The following is a 12305-nucleotide window of genomic DNA, read 5'->3' on the forward strand; positions in this document are numbered from 1 at the left end:
GTAAACTGTCATTGTCTGAATATGTCTATATAGTGCCCTTGTTCTTGAAAGTTGGTTTTGCTATGTGTAGAACTCTAGGGTGACAGTTAAATTCTCTCAGGACATTGATAATGTTATTCCCTGGCTTCTCCTTTCTGTTGTTGTTGAGTCTGTTTAATTATAATCCATCATTTCTTCTTTTATCTCTGGGCACTTTTTAAGAACAGCTTTATTGAGATATAATTCACATATCATATAGTATGTCTACTCAAGGTATACAATCCAGTGGTTTTTAGTATGTTCAAAGATATGTGCAACCAGGCGAATAGTCAATTTTAGGACATTTTCATCACCTCAAAAACCCCATACCATTTATCATCCCCCCATCTTTCTATTTAGGGATCCTAAACAACTTCTAATCTATTTTCTGTCTTTAAATATGTCCCTGTTTTTTTTTTTTTAATTTAATTCCAAGTTACTTAACATACAATGTAATCTTGGCTTCAGAGCCCAGTGATTCATCACTTACATTTAACACCCAGTGCTCATCCCAACAAGTGCCCTCCAACCATTTACGAGTCTCTTAAATACAGAAAACAAACTGATGGTTGATGGGGGGTGGGGGATGGGGAAAGTGGGTGATGGGCGTTAAGGAGAGCACTTGTTAGGATGAGCACTGGGTGTTGTATGTAAGCCGATTTGACAATAAATTAATTATAATATATAAAAAGAGTCTCATGGTTTGTATCCCTCTCTGCTTTTATCTTATTTTTCCTTCCTTTCCCCTATGTTATCTGTTGTTTCTCAAATTCCAAACATGAGTGAAATCATATGATACCTGTCTTTCTCTGACTTATTCCACTTAATACCTTCTAGTTCATCCACGTTGCAGGTGGCAAGATTTCATTCTTTTTCATTGCTGAGTAGATTTGCCTATTTTTAATCTATTTTCTGTCTTTAGAGACTTGCCTGTTCTGGGCATTTCTTATAAGTGGAATCATATGTGGTCTTTTATGACTGGTATCTTTTACTTAGCATAATGTTTTCAAGGTTCGTCCATGTTGTATCATGTATCAATACTTCATTTTTTTAACCTGTTCTATTTTTTCCATAATATAAAATTTACCACTTTAACTACTTCTTAAGTATACAGTTCATTGGCATTAATTGCATTACTATCTATTTCCAAAATGTTTTCATTACCTTAAATAGAAACTCATTAAGCAGTAACTCCATTCCTCCTCCCCTCAGCCCCTGGTAACCTCTAATTTACTTTCTGTCTCTATTAATTTGCTTATTCTAGGTTCCTCATATAGGTAGAATCATGCAGTTTTTGTTGTTTTGTGTCTGGCTTCTTTCACTTACCGTAATGTCTTCAAATTTCATCCAAGTTATAGCATGTATCAGATTTTCATTAATGTTTATGACAATATTTAATTGTATGTATATACCACATTTTGTTCACCTGTTGATTCCACCTTTTGGCTAACATAAATAATGCTGCAGTGACCATTGGCCGTACAAGCAACTGTTCAAGTCCCTGCTTTTAATTCTGTTGGATATATACCTAGGAGTAGAATTTCTGTGTTGTATGTTAATTCTATGTTTAGAATTTTGAGGAATCACCAAGCTGTTCGGACCATTTTATGTTCCCCCTAGAACTATTTCAGGGTTTGATTTCATCATATCCTCACCAACACTTAATTTATCTGACTTTTTGACTGCAGCCATCCTATTGGATATAAAGTGGTATTTCATTGAAGTTTTGACTTATGTTTCTCTAATGATTAGTGAAGTCGAACATCTTTTCATGTGCTTACTGGCCATTTATAGATCTTTTTTGGAGAAATGTCTATTCCGATCCTTTGCCCATTTTTTTAAGTTGGGTATCTTTTAATTACTGGGTTGTAAGTATTTCTATATTTTAGATACAAGTCCCTTATCAGATACATGTTTTTTTCTTGGAAGTACAACTAAGCTGGAACCACTTAAAATTCTTCACTTGAGGTTTTCCAGGTCATATCACTAGTGTAAATTCAAAGTGTAGACCTATATAGGACTGGCTTATGATTACATATTTTTCGGAGAGGCTTTATTTTCTTTCACCCAACCCTAAGGCCAGGACAAGCAATTTTGCTTGCCTTCCTCTTCAGCACAGTGAGGTTTGTTTTTATTTTATACTTGGATGCTTAGGGTGTGGCTTTTGAGGTTTGTAGTTTTCTTTCATTTTTAAATTTTTTTAATTTTTTTTTCTTTTGAGAGAGAGAGAACCAGTGGGAGAGGGGCAGAGAGAGAGAGGGAGACAGAGGATCTGAAGTGGGCTCCTTGCTGACAACAGACAGCCCTATGTGGGACTTGAACTCATGAACTGCAAGATCATGACCCAAGCTGAAGTCAGATGCTCAACCTATTGAGCCACCCAGGTGCGCTGAGGTTTCTAGTTTTTTAATAGATCCCTTGTATGTTCCACACATTGGGTGGGTCTTAGCTTTATAGCCCTCCTACCTGGCTTCTACCTCCCTTTGTAGCTATTAAAGCTGTAAGTTCAAGATTTTTAATGTTTGGCAGAAATCTTGGAGAGAGAGTTTGTTCAATATTCACTTTTTCCTTTTTCAAAAGACTTTGTTTTTGGGAGCTGCAGTTCTTTGCTTCCATGTCAGCTCAGAAATGTATTTAAAAAGCTGGATACAATGTAAAACGCGTTTGAATTGGCAAGAAAGCAGACAGGGTAAATCAGGGTATCTAATATACAGTGTTTCTATAAATGGTGATCAGGTAATTGGAATTGAGAAGGTCAATAAGTTCTAAGGACAAGGATATTTGTTGATAAACATTAAAATCTTCTGACATGCTATTGGGATTAGGGTTAGTGTAGAACACTGAGTCATGTGTAAGTCTTCAGTGAACTTTCAGAAGTTACTAAGAGGTTAGTAGTGTGGAGCAGATAGGGTATAGGTAAGTTGGAGTAGTGAAGTCGGGTGGACTACGTGTCATAGGAAGTCTTCTTCTATGTAAGAATGAAAGAGCAGTACTTTGAAGTAATGAGAAATTAATGCTAAATCCTGTGGTACACAAGAGTGGATGAATGAGAAGTAGTATGTGAATGACTCTCCGTTACCTTTGACATCTCTCTTAACCACATGTGGTTTTTGTTCTTTTTTTTTAAATTATAGTTTATTGTCAAGTTGGTTTCCATATAGAAACCAGTGCTCATCCCAACAAGTGCGCTCATCCATGCCTATCACCCATTACCCCCCTCCCATACCCCCCATCCACCTTCAGTTTGTTCTTAGTATTAAAGAGTCACTTATGGAGGCGCCTGGGTGGCTTAGTCGGTTAAGCATCCGACTTTCGCTTAGGTCATGATCTCGCGATTCGTGGGTTCAAGCCCTGCGTCAGCCTCTGTGCTGACTGCCAGCTCAGAGCCTGGAGCGTGTTTCAGACTCTGTGACTCCCTCTCTCTCTGACCCCCCCCCCCCGCTCACGCTGTCTCTCTCTCTCCTAGAAATAAATAAAAACATTAAAAAAAAGTCACTTATGTTTTGCCTCCCTCCCTCTCCTTAACTATTTTTTCCCCTTCCCCTCCCCTATGGTCCTCTATTAAGTTTCTCCTGTTTCACATATGAGTGAAAACATATGGTATCTGTCTTTCTCTGCCTGACTTATTTCACTCTACGTAACATCCTCCAGTTCTATCCATGTTGCTACAAATGACCAGATTTCATTCTTTCTCATTGCCACGTAGTATTCCATCGTATAGATAAACCACATCTTCTTGAACCATTTGTCCGTTGATGGACACTTAGGCTCTTTCCATGTTTTAGCTATTGTTGAGACTGCTTCTATGCATCAGCACTCCTGTATCCCTTGGGTAAATTCTAGCAGTGCTATTGCTGGGTCATAGAGGAGTTCTATGGTTAATTTTTTGAGGAATCTCCACACTGTTTTCCAGAGGGGCTGTACCAGTTTACATTCCCACCAACAGTGTAGGAGGGTGCCCGTTTCTCCACATCCTTGCCAGCATCTATAATCTCCTGATTTGTTCATTTTAGCCACTCTGACCAGCATGAGGTGATATCTCAGTGTAGTTTTGATTTGTATTTCCCTGATGATGAGGGACACTGAACATCGTTTCATGTGTCTGTTGACCATGTGGATGTCCTCTTTGGAGAAGTGTCTGTTCATGTCTTCTGCGCATTTCTTCACTGGATTATTAGTTTTTCTGGTGGGGAGTTTGGTGAGTTCCTTACAGATTTTGGATACTAGCCCTTTATCTGATAGGTCATTTGCAACTATCTTTTCCCATTCTGTCATTTGCCTATTAGTTTTGTGGATTTTTTCCTTTGCCGTGCAGAAGCTTTTTATGTTGATGAGGTCCCAGGAGTTCATTTTTACTTTTAATCCCCTTGCCTTTGGAGATGTGTCGAGTAAGAAATCGCTGCAGTTGAGGTCAAGGAGGTTGTTTCCTGCTTTCTCCTCTAGGATTTTGATGGTTTCCTCTCTCACATTCAGTTCCTTCATCCATTTTGAGTTTACTTTTGTGTATGGTGTAAGAAAGGGGTCCAGTTTCATTCTTCTGCATGTTCCTGTCCAGTTCTCCCAGTACCATCTGTTAAAGAGGCTGTCTTTTTTCCATTGGATACTCTTTCTTGCTTTGTCAAAGATTAATTAGGCATCCATCTGTGGGTCCAATTCTGAGTTCTCAGTTCTCTTCCACTGGTCTATATATCTGTTTTTGTGCCAATACCATTCTGTCTTGATGATGACAGCTTTGTAGTAGAGGCTAAAGTCTGGGATGATGATGCCTCCCATTTGGGTTTCCTTCTTCAATATTACTTTGGCTATTTGGGGTCTTTTGTGGTTCCATACAAATTTTAGGATAGTTTGTCCTAGTTTTGAGAATAATGCTGGTGGAATTTTGACTGGGATTGCATTGAAGGTGTAGATTGCTTTGGGTAGTAATGACATTTTAACTATATTCTTCCTATCCATGAGCATGGAATGTTTTTCCATTTCTTTGTGTCTTCTTCAATTTCCTTCATAAGTTTTCTATAGTTTTCATCATACAAATCTTTTACCTCTTTGGTTAGATTTATTCCTAGGTATTTTATGGGTTTTTGTGCAATTGTGAATGAGATCAGTTTCTTGATTTCTCTTTCTGTTGCTTTATTATTGGTGTGTAAAAACGCAACCGATTTCTGTATGTTGATTTTGTACCCTGCGACTTTGCTGAGTTCATGGATCAGTTCTAGCAGACTTTTGGTGAAGTCTGTCGGGTTTTCCATGTAGAGTTTCATGTGGTCTGCGAAAAGTGAAAGTTTGACTTCTTCTTTGCCCATTCTGATGCCTTTTATTTCCTTTTGTTGTCTGATGGCTGATGCTAGGACTTCCAGCACTATATTAAACAACAGTGGTGAGAGTGGACATCCCTGTCGTCTTCCTGATCTCATGGGGAAAGCTCTCAGTTTTTCCCCATTGAGGATGATACTAGCTGTGGGCTTTTCATAAATGGCCTTTATTGTGTTTAAGTTTCTATCCAATTTTCTTGAGGGCTTTTATTAAGAAGGATGCTGTATTTTGTCAAATGCTTTTTCTGCATTTATCGGCAGGGTCATATGGTTCTTTCTTTTGTTAATGTGATGTATCACATTGATTTGTGAATATTGAACCAGCCCTGTAACCCAGGAATGAATACCACTTGATCATGGTAGGTAATTCTTTTTATATACTTTTGAAGTCAATTTGCTAGTATCTTGTTGAGGATTTTTGCATACATATTCATCGGGGATATTGGCCTGTAGTTCTCTTTTTTTGCTGGGTCTCTGCCTGGTTTGGGAATCAAAGTGATGCTGGCTTCATAGAATGAGTCCCGAAGTTTTCCTTCGATTTCTATTTTTTTGGAACAGCTTGAGAAAAATGGGTATTTGATTTAAATGTCTGGTGGAATTCACCAGGGAAGCCCTCTGGTCCAGGGCTCTTGTTTGTTGGGGAATTTTGGATAACTGATTCAATTTCTTCACTAGTTATGGTTCTGTTCAGATTTTCTATCTCTTCCCGTTTGAGTCTTGGTAGTGTGTGTATGTTTAGGAATTTGTCCATTTCTTCTAGGTTGTCCAGTTTGCTGGCATATAATTTTTCATAGTATTCCCTGATAATTGCTTGTATTTCTGAGAGATTGCTTCTAATAAATCCATTTTCATTCATGATTGTGTCTATTTGGGTGCTCTCTCTCTTTTTGAGAAGCCTGGCTAGAGGTTTATCAGTTTTGTTTATTTTTTCAAAAAACCATCTCTTCATTTCATTGATCTGTTCAACTGTTTTTTTCCTTTTTAATTCTATATTGTTTATTTCTGTCCTGATCTTTATTGTTTCTCTTCTTCTGCTGGGGTTGGGGTGTTCTTGCTGCTCTGCTTCTAGTTCATTTAGGTGCACTGTTAGATACTGTATTTGCGCTTTTTCTAGTTTCTTTAGATAGGCCTGGATTGCAATGTATTTTCCTCTTAGGACTGCCTTTGCCACATTCCGAAGAGTTTGGATTGTTGTGTTTTCATTTTCATCTGTTTCCATGCATTTTTAAATTTATTCTCTTTGCCTGGGTGACCCATTCGTTCTTTAGTAGGGTGTTATTTAACCTCCATGTTTTTGGTGATTTTCCAGACTTTCTCCTGTGATTGATTCCAAAAATCATAGCATTGTGATCTGAAAGTGTGCCTCGTATGATCTCAGTTCTTTTAAATTTATTGAGGGCTGCTTTATGTCCCAGTATGTGATCTATCTTGGTGAATGTGCCATGTGCACTTGAGAAGAAAGTGAATTCCATATCCTCGGGATGCAGAGTTCTTAATCTGTCTGTCAAATCCATCTGGTCCAATGTGTCATTCAAGTCCATAGTTTTCTTCAGTGATTTTCTGTCTAGTTGATCTATCCATTGCTGTAAGTGGAATATTAAAGTCCCCTGCCTATTAGCACATTTTTATCAATGAGATTACTTACGTTTGTGATTAATTATTTTATGTATTTGGGTATTTCCAAATTCGGTACATACACATTTATAATTGTTAGTTCTTCCTGATGGATAGACACTATAATTATATAATGCCCTTCTTCATCTCTTGTTACTGCCTTTACTTTAAAGTCCAGTTTTCCAATATAAGGTGGCTAAGCCCGCTTTCTTTTGACTTCCAGTAGCATGATATATTTCTCCATCCCCTCACTTTCAATCTGAAGGTGTCCTCAGGCCTAAAATGGGTCTCTTCTAGACAGCAAATAGATGGATCATGTTTTTCTGATACCCTATGTCTTTTGAATGGAGCATTTAGTCCATTTACATTCAGTGTGATTATTGAGAAATATGGGTTTAGAGTCATTGTGTTATATGTAGTTTTCATGCTTATAGTGGTGTCTCTGGTACTTTCTGTTCCCTGCAACAATTCCCTCATAGAGTGCTCCATAGGATCTTGTAGGGTTGGTTTAGTGGTGATGAATTCCTTCAATTTTTGTTTTTTTGGGGGAAACCTTTATCTCTCCTTCTATTCAGAATGACAGGCTTACTGCATAAAGAATTCTTGGTTGAATATGTTTCCTGTTCATCACATTGAAGATTTCCTGCCATTCCATTCTGGCCTGCCAAGTTTCAGTAGATAAATTTGTAAGTACTCTGATGTGTCTACCTTTGTATGTTAAGGCACATTTATCCCTAGCTGCTTTCATAATTCTCTCCTTATCCTTATATTTTGCCAGTTTCACTATGATATGTCATGCAGAAGATTGATTCAAGTTATGTGAGGGGAGTTCTCTGTACCTCTTGGATTTCAATGTCTGTTTCCTTCCCTTGATTGGGGAAGTTCTCAGGTATATTTTGTTCAGGTACTCCTTCAGCCCCTTTCTCTATTCTTCTTCTGGAATTCCTATGATATAGATATTGTTCTGTTTGATTGCATCACTCAGTTCTCAAATTCTCCTTTCGTGGTCCTGGATCAATTCATCTCTCTTTTTCTCGGCTTCCTCTTTTTCTATAATTGCATCTTGGAATTCACTTATTCTCCTCTCTGCCTCTTCATTCTGTGCAATGGCCGCCTCCATTTTATTATGTGCCTTAGTTATAGCATTTATAGCATTTTTCAATTCATCGTAACTATTTTAAGATCCATGATCTTTGCAGCAGTATCATATCTGTTGTCTTCTATGCCTTTTTCAAGCCCAGCGATTAATTTTATGAGTATTCTTGTAAATTCTTGTTCAGTTATGTTGCTTGTATCTGTTTTGATGAACTATTTAGTTCTCACTTTTTCCTGGAATTTCTTTTGAGGGGATTTCTTCCATTTCATTATTTTGGCTAGCTTTCTGTCTCTTTATTTTTAAAGGATTATTATCTGCTCTGCAACTGTGAGTACTGTTATATTAGAGGAGGCTCATAGTCTGTCCAGGGGCTGGCTGTTCAGAAAGTGTTCTTTTAAGGGTGTCCCTTGGTCTCTCTTGATGCGACTTTGGTTATTTTATTCCCCTGCTCGTAGTGATGCTTTGGACTCTCCACCATGTATGCTTTGGTTTGTTCCTTGAAGTAGCTGTATGAGGCCGTCTTCCTAGTAGACTGCATTTCCTTTCCTCCCAGACTCTTGGGGTTCAGAGTCCTTTGGCTTCAGCCCTTCTTTGTTTGAGAGATATGAGCGGGAAGTCTGGAGCCTCCTATTTCTCTGCCATCTTCTTCCCCCTACTTCTGTTGGTGCATTATAGAGGATCATCTTCTTCTGGACTTGGTCGACTGAGGGTAACTGTGCAGTGAATCTAACAAATCTTCCTTTCTTCAGCTAGTTTGAGTAGCTTGTTATGAGCCATTGGGCTGTAGCCCCAAGGACTCTGTGGCAGGAGCAGTGGTGTTGATGGAGGCGGCAGCTGGTAGGGTGGACTTGAGGAAGATTGAGGGAACCTCGCACATCTGGAGCGAACCTCACACATCTGGAGCCACTGCTGGCCGCTCCGCTCCCCTAGTACTTTCCCCCTTCGCCAAAACTGTGGGTCATTGGTTTTTGTTCTTAAACTAACCAAAATGCAAAACAAATGAATTCTGTGTTTAAGCATACTTTGTTAAGAGTGGGAAATACTAAAGCATGCTTTCCCCTTCCTTTAATAGCTTAATAGACTGACACTCCAGGCAGAGACTGAGCCTTTTATAAGCCAAATATTTAGTAACAGTGTTCACGATGGCACATAGAATTTCATCGCACTTCATAAGAACAGGCCTTTTTGTCTGTTTTAGTCACTGCTCAATAAATAAATTTGTTTTATGAATGAATGAACAGAAGATACTCATAAATGTTTGTCAAATTAATTGCAATAAACCTATATTTGAGTCATTTTCATGATGCTGATGAGTTTCTTGCTCAGCTTGGCAAGAGGGAGGGAGACCTACTTTTTTTTCTTTTTCTTTATCCTTTTTATGTCTCTTAAAAATATTTATTGAACTATGGTATATGTAGAGAAAATTGCCTGTATCATAATTAATCAGCTCAGTTAATTTTCATTAACTGAACACATTTATGTAAATATCACTAGATCAAGAAATAAGGAACCTAAATTTTTAAAACATTACTTGAAAAAGTCATTTTCATATAATTTGGTGGGAGCCTGACTAGTGACTTAGAGGCAGTGGTTACTATTTGTCAGAAAGGCAACTGTAAAGTCCTAGATGTTTATATGAGTTTTTCCTTTTTAGATGTGATTAAAAGAGAATGCCAGAGTTCCTTTAATGTTGATGCCCAGAGCAAGGATTGTGTGACACTCATTCATACTCAGCATGAGAAATAGTGTTGCTAATGGTTTATATCCTAGGGATATGAGGTGGTGAGTTTTTTACTGAAAGTTACTATATTTTGTGTAGAATATATCAGACTTGGTCATAATGTATGTTCTTTTCTTAAGAAAAAAAATCCTGTATCTAAATTCATGTTTCTTAACAAGCATGTCCATAATCTGAACCCATTTCTAAGAAGAGGATAGGCAATATGGAATCAGACTTTAAAGTTTAGATTCATGATTACCAAAATACAGATAAACAAATTTGAAAGAAAATCTTTGCTTTTGCTGCCTTCTCTAATCCCATTACATCTTTTACTTTAAAAAAAAATGTTTATTTAAAAATTTTTTTATTACATGAGCAGGGGAAAGAGACTCTCTCAAAGAGAGAGTCCTAAGCAAGCTGCGCTGTCAGCATTGAGGCCCCATGTGGGGCTCCATCCCATGAATCGTGGGATCATAACCTAACTGACTGAGCCATCCAGGTGCTTCTACTTTTTTGATTTCCTGACATCTAGAGCAAGTGTTGGCAAATTTTTTCTTAAGGTGCCAACCAGTAAATATTAGGTTTAAGGGTCATACTATCTGTATCTGTCACAGCTGCTCACTCTGCTGATGTAGTGTGAAAAAAGCTATAGACAATACATAAACAAATGACTATAGCAGTGTTCTAATAAAACTTTATTTATAATGACAAGTGGTGGGCTGGACTTGACCCACAGGTTGTTGTTTACTCATCCCTGTGATAGATTATTTACTTGTCCAATAAAGAGATGTTCTTAATTGAATGATCTCCAATTTATGGAGACTTTTTCTTTTATGTTTTATTTTGTGGCTATCATATTCTTTTATGAAAGAAAAAAAAAACTGCCACCCTGTGGTCCAAAAGATTTTTTCCTATGTTTTCTTCTAGAACAGGTAGTGGCAAACTTTTCCTGTGAAGGTTGAGATAGCAAATATTTTAGCTTGAGGGCCATAGATCTCTGTCACAACTACTCAGCTCTGCTGTTGTAGCAGGAAAGTGGTTATAAAGGATTCATAAGTGAAATGTGTGTGGCTATGTTCCAGTAAAACTTGATTTACTAAAACACATGAACAAATCAGGAGACTCTAGATGCTGGCGAGGATGTAGAGAAGTGGGCACCCTCCTACTCTGTTGGTGGGAATGTAAACTGGTGCAGCCCCTCTGGAAAACAGTGTGGAGGTTCCTCAAAATATTAACAGTAGAACTCCCCTATAACCCAGCAATAGCACTGCTAGTAATTTACCCAAAGGATACAGGAGTGCTGATGCATAGGGGCACATGTACCCCAATGTTCATAGCAGCACTCTCAACAATAACCAAATCATGGAAAGAGCCTAAATGTCCATCAACTGATGAATGGATCAAGAAGATGTGGTTTATCTATACCATGGAATACTACATGGCAATGAGAAAAAATGAAATCTGGCCATATGTAACAAAATGGATGGAACTTGAGGGTGTTATGCTGAGCGAAATAAGTCAGGCAGAGAAAGACAGATACCATATGTTTGCACATATAGGTGGATTAGGAGGAAGCTAACAGAGGACCATGGGTGAGAAGAAGAGGAAAAATAGCTGGGGAGAGGGAGGGAGGCAAACAAACCATGAGAGACTCTTGAATGCTGAGAACAAACTGAGGGCTGATGGGGGTTGGGGAGAGGGGAAGGGGGGTGATGGGCATGGAGGAGGGCATTTGTTGGGATGAGCATGGGGTGTTATATGTAAACCAACTTGACAATAAAATATTTAAGAAAAAAATAACAAAAATAAATTTAAAAAAGAAAACCACAATAGATGTTTATAGTGTTTGCTTTAATCATTAAATACTATTTAAGAAAAAAATAAAAAATAATAAAACACATAAACTGTAGGTTTCTGACCTCTGATCTAGAATAAAACCTCAACAAATGGACACTCAAAATGAAATGTTTTAAAGGAACCAATCATTTAGTAACTTAAGTAACAAATCTATTGAGTCTGTGCTATTTGCCAAACTGATTATGCTATATCCACTCATTGTAATATTAAGATCATTAAAAATGATCATTTTGAAGACAGTTAAACATGGGAAAATGCTTTTAAGTGTGAAATCAAAATAAAAGTTTAAGTTTGTATCTTAACAAATATAGACTACTAGAAGGAATATATTAATTTTTGTTAGAAGGATCTTTTTAAAAAATTTTTAATGTTTATTTTTGAGAGAGAGTGAGCACGAGTGGGGGAGGGACAGAGCAAGTGAGAGACACAGAATCTAAAGCAGGCTCCACGAGCCGTGAGCTCATGACCTGAACTGAAGTTGGATGCTTAACTGACTGAACCACCCAGACTCCCCTACAAGGATCTTTTTCCGTTTTTCAAATTGTCTACAGTGTTTCTGTATTCCAAAAGAAACTTAAAAATATTATAATGAGATACTAGTTAAAGGTATTGGTTTTTACCACTACTATGTAGTATGAAGAAGAGATGCTTTCAGAACTACCATTCAACAAAATTCTACAGCCTTTTTACT

General features: G+C 37.7%; 1 protein-coding gene across 2 annotated transcripts in view; it reads left to right on the top strand.

Annotated features, from left to right (window-relative positions):
* CENPI (centromere protein I) overlaps positions 1 to 12305 on the top strand; it is an 80115-nt gene that overhangs the window by 16081 nt on the left and 51729 nt on the right. The gene's annotated exons all lie outside the window — the stretch shown is intronic.

Source organism: Hyaena hyaena, unplaced genomic scaffold (genome assembly GCF_003009895.1).
Source record: "Hyaena hyaena isolate Hyena2069 unplaced genomic scaffold, ASM300989v1 scaffold_744, whole genome shotgun sequence".
Classification (NCBI taxonomy): Eukaryota; Metazoa; Chordata; class Mammalia; order Carnivora; family Hyaenidae; genus Hyaena; species Hyaena hyaena.